This window comes from Lactuca virosa, chromosome 4 (assembly GCF_052849685.1).
Source record: "Lactuca virosa cultivar CGN04683 chromosome 4, Lactuca_virosa_CGN04683_v6, whole genome shotgun sequence".
NCBI lineage: Eukaryota > Viridiplantae > Streptophyta > Magnoliopsida > Asterales > Asteraceae > Lactuca > Lactuca virosa.
This window is the reverse complement of record NC_136429.1, coordinates 406,459,011-406,471,880: the sequence shown is the minus strand read 5'-3', so window position 1 is coordinate 406,471,880 and position 12,870 is coordinate 406,459,011.

Below are 12,870 nucleotides of genomic sequence, written 5' to 3'. Positions count from 1 at the left end.
AGAATTTAATGCTCTTATTTCTAATGGGACTTGGGTGCTTGTACCTCAGCCCCCAACTGCAAATGTTGTTAATTGCATTTGGCTATTTAAAAAGAAACATAATGCAGATGGTTCTCTAACTTGGTATAAGGCATGTTCAACTCGGTTGTCAAACCGGCCCCTATCCGGATAGTCCTTGGCTTGGCTATTTCACACCACTGGCCGGTTCACCAACTGGATGTGAAAAATGATTTTCTCCATAGCCACTTACAGGAAACTATCTACATACATCAGCCACCGTGTTTTCATGACAGATCTTTTTCGGATCATGTTTTACTACTTAAGAAGTCGTTATATGGACTCAAGCAAGCACCGCGTGCGTGGTATCATCGGTTAGCTCAATGTATTATAGGTTTTGATTTCACTAACAACAAATCTGATTCCTCTTTGTTCATCTACAGACAGGGTGCGCAGATTGCATACTTGTGACATCCCCATTTTCACGGCCAGAAAAGACTGATTTTGTTTATGTTTGATAAAAATCAGAGTACCCTTTTTAATAAAAATGTTGCGGAATTTGTTCCCAGAAAAACATGATAAATACGTTATCAAGGCATTTCCGAAGAAATGTATTTTATTCGTTTTAAAACATTGGGATGTCATCGTCAATATAGAAACATAAGCATAAACAAAACTTACATTCATTTTCACTAGTGATTTATATCTCCTTAATCTCTCAGTGTAATGTAACTTCATATCGACACCTGTGATTTAAATAAAATAAGTGGGTCAGGTTGGGAAACCTGGTGAGTACATAGGGTTTTCAACCCACAATAATATAATTATTATGTTTAAACATCAAACAATCAACCCAATTACCCATCCCCATTATCTTTTTTACTCTTAAGGATCTACCCTAAGAATCAGCTATTCCTCGTTCATTCATTCCTAAGGATTATCCTAAGGAATAGGCACGAAATCCCATGTTGCTAATGACACATCTGTCAAGCACAACTGCTAATATTATCACTTAGGCGCATCTGCCAGAATTGTGACATTCTTTATGGGGCGCATCTGCCGGTATAGTCCTTTAGGCGCATCTGACGGGGTTATGAGGTTCTTTATTAGGCGCTTCTGCCGGTAGAGTCCTTTAGGCGCATCTGCCAGGGTTGACAGTATCATTTTTGAGAGTCCACTCGCAATACAGGTCAATGGGTTTTTAGAGTACACCGGTGAACACATCGTTCACAACACCTACAGGTTGCGAGCCTACTAGTGTTCCACTGGACTGTCTAGAATAGTCCGTGGTTGTCATCCATACTCTGCTAGATGACGGGTCAACATTTGGAAAAAGGCTTATCACATCTATGACAACCGTCAATTTCCGGTCAAGTCAGAGTCAAATAAAGTCAACAAGTCAAACCAGTCAACTCAATTAACCCTTGTATATTAAGATTTACATCGTGTTTACTATTGGACAACACACCATCGTAATGCAAGTATCACTTTAAGTCTTCCCGTGTTCAAAAAATCTAAACCCTAATCAGGGTAAGTGGTGAAACTACTCGATAAAACACTGATACATGCCCTTCGGGGGTGTATAACACTCAAAATGGGATGTAACTAAGTCTAAGGTCTTTGATATACGAAGAAAAATATTAATAAAGGCTCCCGACAAAGTCTCTCTTAATCTCTCCCAAATCTCTCCAAGTATGTGAAATCTCTCCTAAATCCCTCTAAGTATGTGAAATCTCTCTCAAATCTGTCCAAGCATGTGAAATTTCTCCCAAATCCCTCCAAGCATGTGAAATCTCTCCCAAATCCCTACAAATATGTGAAATCTCTCCCAAATCTCTCTAAGTATGTGAAATCTCTCCCAAATCTCTCCAAGTATGTGAAACCTCTCCCAAAGCTCTCCAAGCATGTGAAATCTCTCCCAAATCCCTCCAAGCATGTGAAATCTCTCCCAAATCTCTCCAAGTATGTGAAATCTCTCACAAATCTCTCCAAGCATGTGAAATCTCTCCCAAATCTCTCCAAGCATGTGAAATATCTCCCAAATCTCTCCAAGTATGTGAAATCTCTCCCAAATCTCTTCAAGTATGTGAAATCTCTCCCAAATCTCTCCAAGCATGTGAAATCTCTCCCAAATCTCTCCAAGCATGTGAAATCTCTCCCAAATCTCTCTCATAACCTCCCTCAACTGCTTATGATCATTTGGGGCATCCCGACCCTTAACTTAGTAAAAAACCGCTCGAAACGGGAAGTTTATGCGAAAAATAGCTCTTTAGAAGCGAAACCCTCTTAAGGAACCGAACCCTCTTAAGGAGCCGAACCCTCTGAGGAACCGAACCTCTTAAGGAATCGAAGCCTCCTAGACCCGGGTTAAGTCCTCTCGGTCCGAAACAAGCACCTTCGGTTTAGTATACCTTCGGCCCCCCTTCTGTGTTCGCCTACGAGACTGCTCGGACCGAGCCCTCCTCTCGGTTCTAGTCCATCAACCGAACCCTCCCCTCGGTTCTAGCCCTCTAAGAACCGAACCTTCGGCCAGACTTCGGAATTTTACCTTTTCTTCCCGGTTTTCGACCCCGACTACATTTTAAGCCCGTTTTTCATGATTTTAACGTGGGATTTTCACCCAAACTCATATTTTGACATATAAGACCCTATATATTCATAATTTAATCAGTTTTGAGGGAAAATCTTAGTCTAAGAATAAAATCTATTGGATAAGATTTTTAGGAGGAGTGTTGACTTTTCCATAAATCTATGACACAAGCAACCTCCCATACCCACTCCATGTCACTATTCATGCTTTATGTCACCAATCCCATCATCCCTAGTCTCTTTATTGTCCCCTCACACCCTTTTTCTAGCAAGTTATCTTGAAAAAAGGCAGTGAATTCTTTATCTCACCTCCAAGAAGCCCTTTCTTACACCAAAAGATAACACATTTCTCTCTCACTCACTCTCTCTAAACTCGAAATTCAAGGCTGTTCTTGAGCATTCTCCTTCATTTTTGGGTAAGTAATTTCATCTTTCACTTGATTATCTTACACTCTTTCACCCAAATCATGGAATCCTTACACAAATATCATCATATTTGTTCATAGAATCTTCAAATCTTCAAGCAACTCTCAAGTGTTCTTGACTTGAAAACCTCTCTTCTTCCACCTTCATCTAAGACAATAACTCAAGGTTAGTTCATACCCCTACATTTTCACATTTTCTTCAAGTTTTAGGGGGGGAATACAAGTTAAAAATACCAAAAACTTAACTAAAATCAAACAACAGCTTTCATCAGAAAAGCTGAGTCTTATTCACGGACTTTTTTACTATCTTAAACTTAATATCTTTCAAAACTTTTTCATATGCAAATAGTTCAGATTCATACCTTTAAAATTACTACTTGCACATCTCCATACGATTTTTCTACAATTTATGGTGATTTTTACAAAACTGCCTATCATTTCAGAAACGAATTCGGACCAGTCTGTGAATATGAACATTTTCACACAAGTTAGAGACTTCTAAAAATCATAATAAAAATTATGAATAATGTAGACACATTTTCTAAACTCTCAGAGTTTACGGATTTAGTTTTCGATTTCGTATGATTTTTCTATGATGTTTTCAAAACAGTGCAGAAAGGTTAAAAACTAGTTACATAGCTTAGAATATTAACAACACTTTGTAGTATGTTGAGCAAGTGCATAGCAATAAGTTTCTAAATGTTGATTGTATTTCTTGTTAGTTTATCATCATAAACAGAAATTTAGTCACTCATGATAAGGATTTTTCATTCATTTCGAACACATACAATAAACTAAAATAAGTATAGTTTATGGATTTTACGATAAAAGCATACTACATGAAAAAGGTTTACTCTCAACACAAATGGGTTTTCCATATACTACATGATAAATTATAATAGTAATAGTTTATGGATTTCATATCACTAATTTACTTTCATAAAAGGTGATTTCACTTCCACCACGGAAGAGGTTTTATACTCAAACCATATGTAAACTAGTTAATGTAAGTTGTGAGACAATTCTTCCATCGTACTCATAGAGTACGGGTTAAAAATTCATGTAAGTTATAACCAGAGTCTCTTGTAGGGAGAGCATGATAATTGTGTATAGCTCTATATTGGGATTGACACCCCACACCTCGCTGCTAGCTACAGCCGGAACTGCAGGTCTACGGGTGACAAGAGTCATAGGATCTTGACGTCTGAAAAACGTTGTTGCGGGTTAATTCTCGTTATAGTATGGTTATAACGACTCACATAGGGAGTTAACAATCTTTCAAGTTTACGGGGAAAATTCTACTTTAAAAGGGGGTTTTATCTATTTAAAACTACGAACACATTACTATTATAAGCATTATAAGTACAAAACACACACATATTCTCGGTCTTGAGATTTAAGGCTACATAACTTTTATAAGGAAAATATTGGATTTTCTTTGGAAACACATTACTATTATAATCATTATAAGTACAAAATACACACATATTCTCGGTCTTGGGATTTAAGGGTACATAACTTTTTACAAGGAAAATAAGGGATTTTTCTTAAAGTATACATGACAAAGTACCAGGTTTACACTAAATGGCTATCATGATATTAAAACTACGTTTCATCTAGAATTGTTAGACTTCAGCTATAATTGCTAAGCGTACATGTTAGAGTTATATAAGAATCTAGTCACAATCGACTTAGAATTGGTGGGTCCGCCTTACTTCCTGTTCCTTGTTTGGTTGTGGACCTAGGGCAGACCCATTATATTCGACGGTTTATTTAACTTAAATTTTATATAACTTATATACGCTATGTGATCATAGAAGGAATCTACGGGTCTTTCTAGGGTACATTATTGCGTAACATAGGAGCTTTCATTTAACGCATAATAAAGAAAATATTGAATTTTCTGGAATCATACTCTATCGCTTTTACAAGGAAAAAGGGCTTCTTTCTCAAATAAAACTCTTATGAACTCACCAACTTAATTGTTGAAACTTTTTCAAAACTACTTGTATTCTCAAGAAATCAGTGAAACGGGAAATCAACAGCTTTTGAGGATGGGACGTTAAATCGTCAAACATTTCATTTTGTCATCATAGTGTAATTGATTTGAAACATGTAAACACATACTATGGTATAACTTTTTCAATTATATTTATGATGGTTGTATTTACTTTGAGCACTATTATATTCGTTGTTGTGATACTATACATGAAGTCCTCCACCCCGGACGTTTCCGCCATCCTTGGTTTGGGGGTGTGACAGATTGGTATCAGAGCATTGTTTATAGTGAGCTAAGTATATCGAACCACATAAGATATATAAACTATAAATGCATTGGGAATAAAGTCTCTGATTAAACATTTTCAAATAACTATACGTTTAGAAATAAATTGTTTCTTGTTAAAAGTACATACATGCATACCGGTATAGTGCAATGTGAATATGCCATGTGAATATGCCATGGGATATGCAATCAGGTCTGGGAGGAATATAGCCTGATCAACTATATTCGTCCGAGAAGTGACTAGTATGTGCTGGGGGATAGTCATAGTGGACAACAAGTCTATCAACTTACCAACACCCATACAAGAAAATCGTTAAGAACCAAACATAACATTTAAAATACTATAGGAGTATTTTGTGGTGCTATAACTTATGTGAAAGCTAAACAGATTCTTGCTAGTAGATCTACAATCACTAAGTGGATACGCTAAGGTTATATATAACTTAGATATCATAGACTTAGAATCTGTGATCATTGCTTTACTTCTTGTTCCTTGTTTGGTTGTGGTTTTGGAGTATGATCACTTATTCGAAGGTCTATCATATCTTTTGTTATATGTAACGGGTATGCACTATGTCATTATAGAAGTAACTAAGGAGGATCAAACCCCTATAAGTATTTCTAGGAATATGATTATTATATGCCTCTTACCTCACCCCTATTCTCGCACGGACATCATGGCAAGATTTTACTTACCATGAGACCCCTACTTTCCGAACCCAGAGAGTTAGTGGGTGATTAGGAAAAGAGTCGGAAGTGGAGCCAGAGGTCGTCAACTCTCCTTACATAGCCAGGGCTCTCGCGAACCGTTTCGACTACATCGAACCTGTGCCCCGTTGGGCAGCATTGATCGAGGGGTGGAATCACCAGCAGCAGCAGGAATCGCCATTTGGAGACCAACGAAGTTGCAATGACCTCAACCATGGGGGACCGGTTGACAGATCCCTCCCGGTGATGACCCAGCAGATCACGAACATCGAATTAGGGAGGTGCGTGCTACTACAGACGCTACCATCTCACAAAACTCGAGACTTAGAAAGAGACTTCTATTTCAGAGACCAACTCATTAAGGACCTTATCGCAGCTCAGGAGAAGGCAAAGGGGTATCAGGATGGACACTCGACACTCCAAGAGAGAGTGGTCACAGACGAGCATAGGTTGGCAGAACTATAGGACGCATCGGCTCCGTTTCAAGCACCACTGGGGACGTATTTTCATGAGCGGAGTTCATTTTACTCACAAGACCTTGTAGATTAGGTCCATGAGTATGCGTTGGTGCTACTCTCCTCCATGTGTAGGCCCGACCCTGCGAGTTAGTGATTACACTAGTCGAAAGATTTATTTGCGGTCCAAACTTTTCCTTGCAATGATGTGGTGTAGACCTGCATCAGGCACAAAATTTTCTCAAAAACTAAATATACTAGAATCATACAAATGAAATGGGCATGCGTATTATTTCATTGGGATCAATACTACCAAAAAGATTCATAAGTTTATTACATATAGACTCTTATTATGAATTGTTTTCAGAACACCATAAAAATCGGAACACGATGCACTCAGAACTAAGATAAACTTAGTGAGATAACTCCCGACGTATAAACCCTTATTTAAGACTCATTATCATCTCGTCTTTTTAAACCTCATGGTTGGAAGGTGCCTTTACGTAGACCTATAGGGTGCGGTCATACCAGCACTAATGTACCGGATCCCATCATAACTCCTTAGCTAAGTGTGTTTGGACAAACATAATCCTAGGATGGGTAAAACTTAACGCCCGTACAAAACCTACTTATACCCACTACCAAACTCCGTCTCAGGAACGTTAGCAGAAACATCGAGAATAGTTCAGTAAAGCGCAAAATTTATATATATGTATATAAATGATAAGGATATAACTAGAGATAATCATCCCCACTCACGACACCGTTTCTCCCCATGCAACAGGGTTGTGTCTTCACAAGAAGGTAACCAGCCAACAAGCAAGGCAGCAATCCTGCAGATAGACTCTGCTACTTTTCAAGATGCGGTCACGGCAGCCGTGACAGCCGTCATGGCACAACTCAATGCTAACAACGCCAGCAGATGTGAAGGCGGTGTCGGCAATACTAACCGCAGTAACAGTCGAGAACACCAGCGGGTGTCCACCAACGAAGGCGCCTCAGGCCACAAACCTAAGAACAAGAAACGAGAATTTTGGGACAAAAAGAAGCGCAACATATCTCAGAAACGCGCTAAAAGACAACAAACTGTGGATGCCCCTGTAATTACAACAGCGGTCACGACTCATGCCTCGAAATTAGCCACAACGTCTGTCACTCAAGCACCGGTCAGACAATATATGGGAACACTTCCAAAGTGTAGCAAGTGTAGCTACCATCATAATGGGGTTTGCCGGGTGTTGCACTGTAAAAACTGCAACAAGAATGGACATACTTCCCGCTTCTGCAGGACCCAGACCCAGCGCATCGCTTCAATCACCAATACCAGTGTAAGTCCAGTATGCTACCTATGCAGTGAAATGGGACACTTCAAGAGAGACTGTCCAACTGAGAGGAATGACGGGGGAGCAGGAGGAGTGTGACAAACAAACCAGCAGGAGCAACAAGGAACCTTATTAGGACTTTTGTAATGTTTCCAACAACAAAAACGTCTAAGTACCATATGTTTGTAATGAATTTGGTATGTTTGCTAAAATTACCGTCTTTCAAAAAGTAGTAAAATACTCTCTCGTTCAATCAAATCAAAGACACTCATATTTGACCCTAGGATCATTATCGATGAGCTGTGATGACTTGGTGTATACATCAGGGTTAATTATAACCAAAATGCAACAGACTTAAAGCGAATAATTTCGTCCTGACTCTTGTTCCATGTCCAGTAGTGGGGTTAGGGTAGATCCACTCACTCGACGATTTCATCAATACCAAATTACATACGACTTGCATATACCGCTTGATCATAGAGTGACATGTCGGGGATCATGATATAAAGTATCACTACTAGCTATCAGAACACACTTACTACCAGTACTAACTGCTGTGGTATGAATCGTTTGCAGTAACAATAGCATCGATCAAATCGGAACACACTGAAAAGAAACACAATATGCACTATCACTCTAACGAATATCTCTTACGAATACAACTTAACACATGTTTTATCTAAAAGATCTGTTGTCGTCATTCGATTTCGATTGGTATAGTCCTCACCTTCCCGATTAAACGGCTACGAAAAGACCCTTCACCTAACCCACTGAATATCGAAACCCTCGTTTTTCATAAACGCAAATCCGAGACGGACCTCCGGGTCATCTCTCACTGCGAAACCCTAAAACACTCACCAGAGGAGTATTATACCTTCCGGACCTTTTCAAATTATTCCTAGTAAACCCTTCGAGAATATCACTCGTATAGCAGGTCAAGATCAAGCCCAGAAGCTTGGGACGAATACGGTTAGTTTATCACTACTAAGTGTATACGCGAGGACAATATATAATTAAGATTCTATGGACATTGGATGTGTGTTTCCACCCTATTTCCTGTTCCTTGTCTGGTTATGGACTTGGGGCAGAGTCACCCATCCCACTGTCTTACCAACCTTAATTACATACGACCTATACGCGTAAGTTAAAGATAGATGGACCAGGTACGAGTCCTACCAGGAACTTCGGGACAAGACTACCCAGGAGTGCGAGTGAACTTTCTACCATCCGAATAAGTCTAGTCGCGTAAACCGAACACATATGCTCCCTACCGATCTAATCAAACGAGAAACACCAAAGCAGGACCAATGCAGCGCTCCAAGGAGAAGTTATTACTTAGCACAAATTCAAGAAAGGCTGAAAGCATCTCGAAACCGACAAAAGAGCTACATAGATAAGCGACGCAAACCCTCGGAATTGCGGGTTGGTGACCGAGTTCTGCTAAAGGACTCACCGTTGAAAATAATGATATGTTTCGGTAAGCATGGGAAACTAAATCCAAGGTACAGCGGGCCATTCGAAATCCTCGCTAGGATTGGCCCGGTAGCATACAAACTCCGACTGACACAAGAACCTTATAATGTACATCCAACCATCCACGCATCAAATTTAAAGAAATGTATGTCTGACGAGACTCTTGTGAAACTACTCGATAAAACACTGATACATGCCCTTCCGGGTGTATAACACTCAAAATGGGATGTAACTAAGTCTACGGTCTTTGATCTACGAAGAAAAACATTAATAAAGGCTCCCGACAAAGTCTCTCTTAATCTCTCCCAAATCTGTCCAAGCATGTGAAATCTCTCCCAAATCCCTCCAAGTATGTGAAATCTCTCCTAAATCTGTCCAAGCATGTGAAATCTCTCCCAAATCCCTCCAAGTATGTGAAATATCTCCCAAATCTCTCCAAGTATGTGAAATCTCTCCCAAATCTCTCCAAGTATGTGAAATCTCTCCCAAATCTCTCCAAGTATGTGAAATCTCTCCCAAATCTCTCCAAGCATGTGAAATCTCTCCTAAATCCCTCCAAGTATGTGAAATCTCTCCCAAATCTCTCCAAGTATGTGAAATCTCTTCCAAATTTTAGATCGAGCAGTTTTTGGCCAACGCGACGACAAAAAGACAGACGAAAACGGAGTCTGTATATAGAAGTTATGAATTTTACACGGACATTTAACAGTGTAGCCACCTTCTACTGTTAAATTTAAGATCGGTCAAGAATTAGCCGACGGAGTCAAAAGAAAAGTTGTAGATCTTATTTTTACCTACGCGTGGATATAAAGAACGTCAAAAATGGAGCTCGTATGCGAAAGTTACGGATTTTAGAAGTCCGAAGTGTGTTGTGCGAAAATGGGTGATGTGGCACAATCTTGGCCATTGCATTCTCCCCAAGTCTTGCCACCAGATGGTGACATGTGGCACCAAGTTCAACCATATTTCACCCTATAAATAGAACCTCTCACACCCTCATTTTCTTCACACCTTTCCCATTCTTTCTTCTCTCTACACTCTCTCTAAACCTCCTAAAAACTCCCCTAGCGCTAGAAGAAAGCCCCGGAGCGCTCGACGGCTCCTAGAAGAAGAGCTTTCGACTCGGAAGTCCTGCCCCTGCAGAGCCCGACTTCTAGCCAAACCCCCTCGTAGGTAAGATACGTCTACCTAATTTTTAATATAGCTTTTATTTAAATATAGTAACGTTATTAGGACCTTATAATAATTATTTGAGCTATTATTATGGGTTATATAAGTGTCGTTATAATATCTTTTTAACTAATCACGGTACGTGGAATCTGGTTTAAATGGCTGCATAGGGTTGTTGGATTTCAGAAGTGCTATATGCCAAAATGGTCCTACCCTCCGGTATTTTATGTCTGGCCCCTGTCTGTACATAGTGGTTGGAAAATATTGTTTAAACGCTTATATAATAATAATAATGCTAAGACTAATAATTAGTCACGGTAAATATTAGACTAAAATTTAGCGATAATAATGCTAGGTTTCGTCGAAGGAAAATAGAATCGTTAAAAGTGAAACGCTGCCCGAGTTTGGAATCATCACTTTAATAAGTGAGTGCATAGTTACTTTCATCTTACACATAGATATGAAGTATTTTATCTAAATTAAGTGCTATGTGTGCATATTATTTGAATACTTGCTTTCTATGTTGGATGAACGATTTTATACATGTTTTAAATAATTTAAACTGTATATGTATTATATATCGACGAATATGTTGGGTAAAACATGGGTAGATGAATGATGAGAGATGAAAGATGATATGAGTGAACATTGGCAGCTATAGACTTAGTGCCTAACAAATAACATCAGCATCTATGGACTTAGTGCCTATCGAATAAACATTGGTAGCTATGGACTTAGTACCTGTTAGATAAACGTTGGTAGCTATGGACTTAGTACCTGTTAAATAAATGTTGGTAGCTATGGATTTAGTACCTATTAGCTGAACACTAGTAGCTATGGATTTAGTACCCAATGAATGAACTTTAGCAGCTATGGAATTAGTGATTTACGAACAAGCATTGGCAGCTATGGACTTAGTGCCTATCATATAAACCCTGGAAGCAATGGGCTTCGAAATGAACGAATGCAGGATAGATGATTCTTAGGGTAGATCCTTAAGAGTAAGGAAGATAATGGGGATGAGTAATTGGGTTGATTGTTTGATGCTTAAACATAATAATTAAATTATTGTGGGTTGAAAACCCTATGTACTCACCAGGTTTCCCAACCTGACCCACTCAAGCTTATTTGTATCACAGGTGTCGATATGAAGCTACTTTACACTGAGGGATTTAAAAGAGATGTAGACCACTAGTGTAAATGAATGTAAGTTCTGTTTATGCTTATGTTTCTGTATTGACGATGACATCCCAAATGTTTTAAAATGGATAAAAATACATTTCTTCGGAAATGCTTTGATAACGTATTTATCATGTTTTTCTGGGAACAAATTCCGCAACATTTTTATTAAAAGAGGTACTCTGATTTTTATAAAGCATAAACAAAATCGGTCTTTTCTGGCAGTGATAAGTGGGGATGTCACATCACCACTCTTCGTTCAGAGTTTACCATGACTGACTTAGGCACTTTGAACTATTTTTTGGGTATTGCAGTTTCTAGAGACAGCCATGGCATGTTGTTATCTCAGCAAAAGTATGCCACCGAGATTCTTGAGCGGACTAAGATGCTCAATTGCAAACCATCACGTACTCATGCTGACACATCAGCCAAATTAGACAGCATAGGACCTCCTGTCTCTGATCCGACTCTCTACAGGAGCCTTACAGTAGCTTTGCAGTACCTCACCTTCACGACACCTGACATCACCTATGTAGTTCAGCAGGTTTTCATTTACATGCACGACCTCGAGACCCTCACTTCACCACTCTCAAGCGCATTTTGAGATAAATTCGAGGTACTCTTGATCACGGTTTACAACTGTATGTATCTTTGTCTCGTGGTCTTATTGCCTACTCTGATGCCGATTGGGCTGGTTTGTAGCACCCGATTCCAGGTACGTATTTAAATTCAAGAACTTCATGTATTTCCTTTGGGACTCGACGAGTTGGTGGCCCAACTTGTCGAGTAGAGACGTGATTCGTGGGAAGTTTAAGTGGCCTACTCGACGAATCGGGAGACCGACTCGGCGAGTAGGTGCTGTTTGAGTAAAACCCTAAATTTGAGGGTTTGCACCCTATTTAAACAACTTATCTCAGCCTCCATCGTCCCTATTACTCCCAGAAAGCATTATCTCGAAACCCTAGCCGTTATTAGTGTGTTTTTGAGCCTTGAGGTGTTACTTTAGGTGTTTGAAGCTTGAAAAGAAGGAGGAGGCTTGTGAGATCAAGGGGGAATCAGGAAGATCTAGAGCTTTGGGCACATTTCCAGCTTATTGGAGGTATAAAGCTGAACCTTATCTATTCTTTGTGTAGATCTTGATTTTGGTCCATTTTCCTTCATTTTCTAAGCCCTAGTGAGGATGTATTCGGGATTTAGTGTAAGGAATGAGTTTGTGCTTTAGATCTAGGGCTATTGAGGGTTTTTATGGCATAAAGGTGCCCACCTTG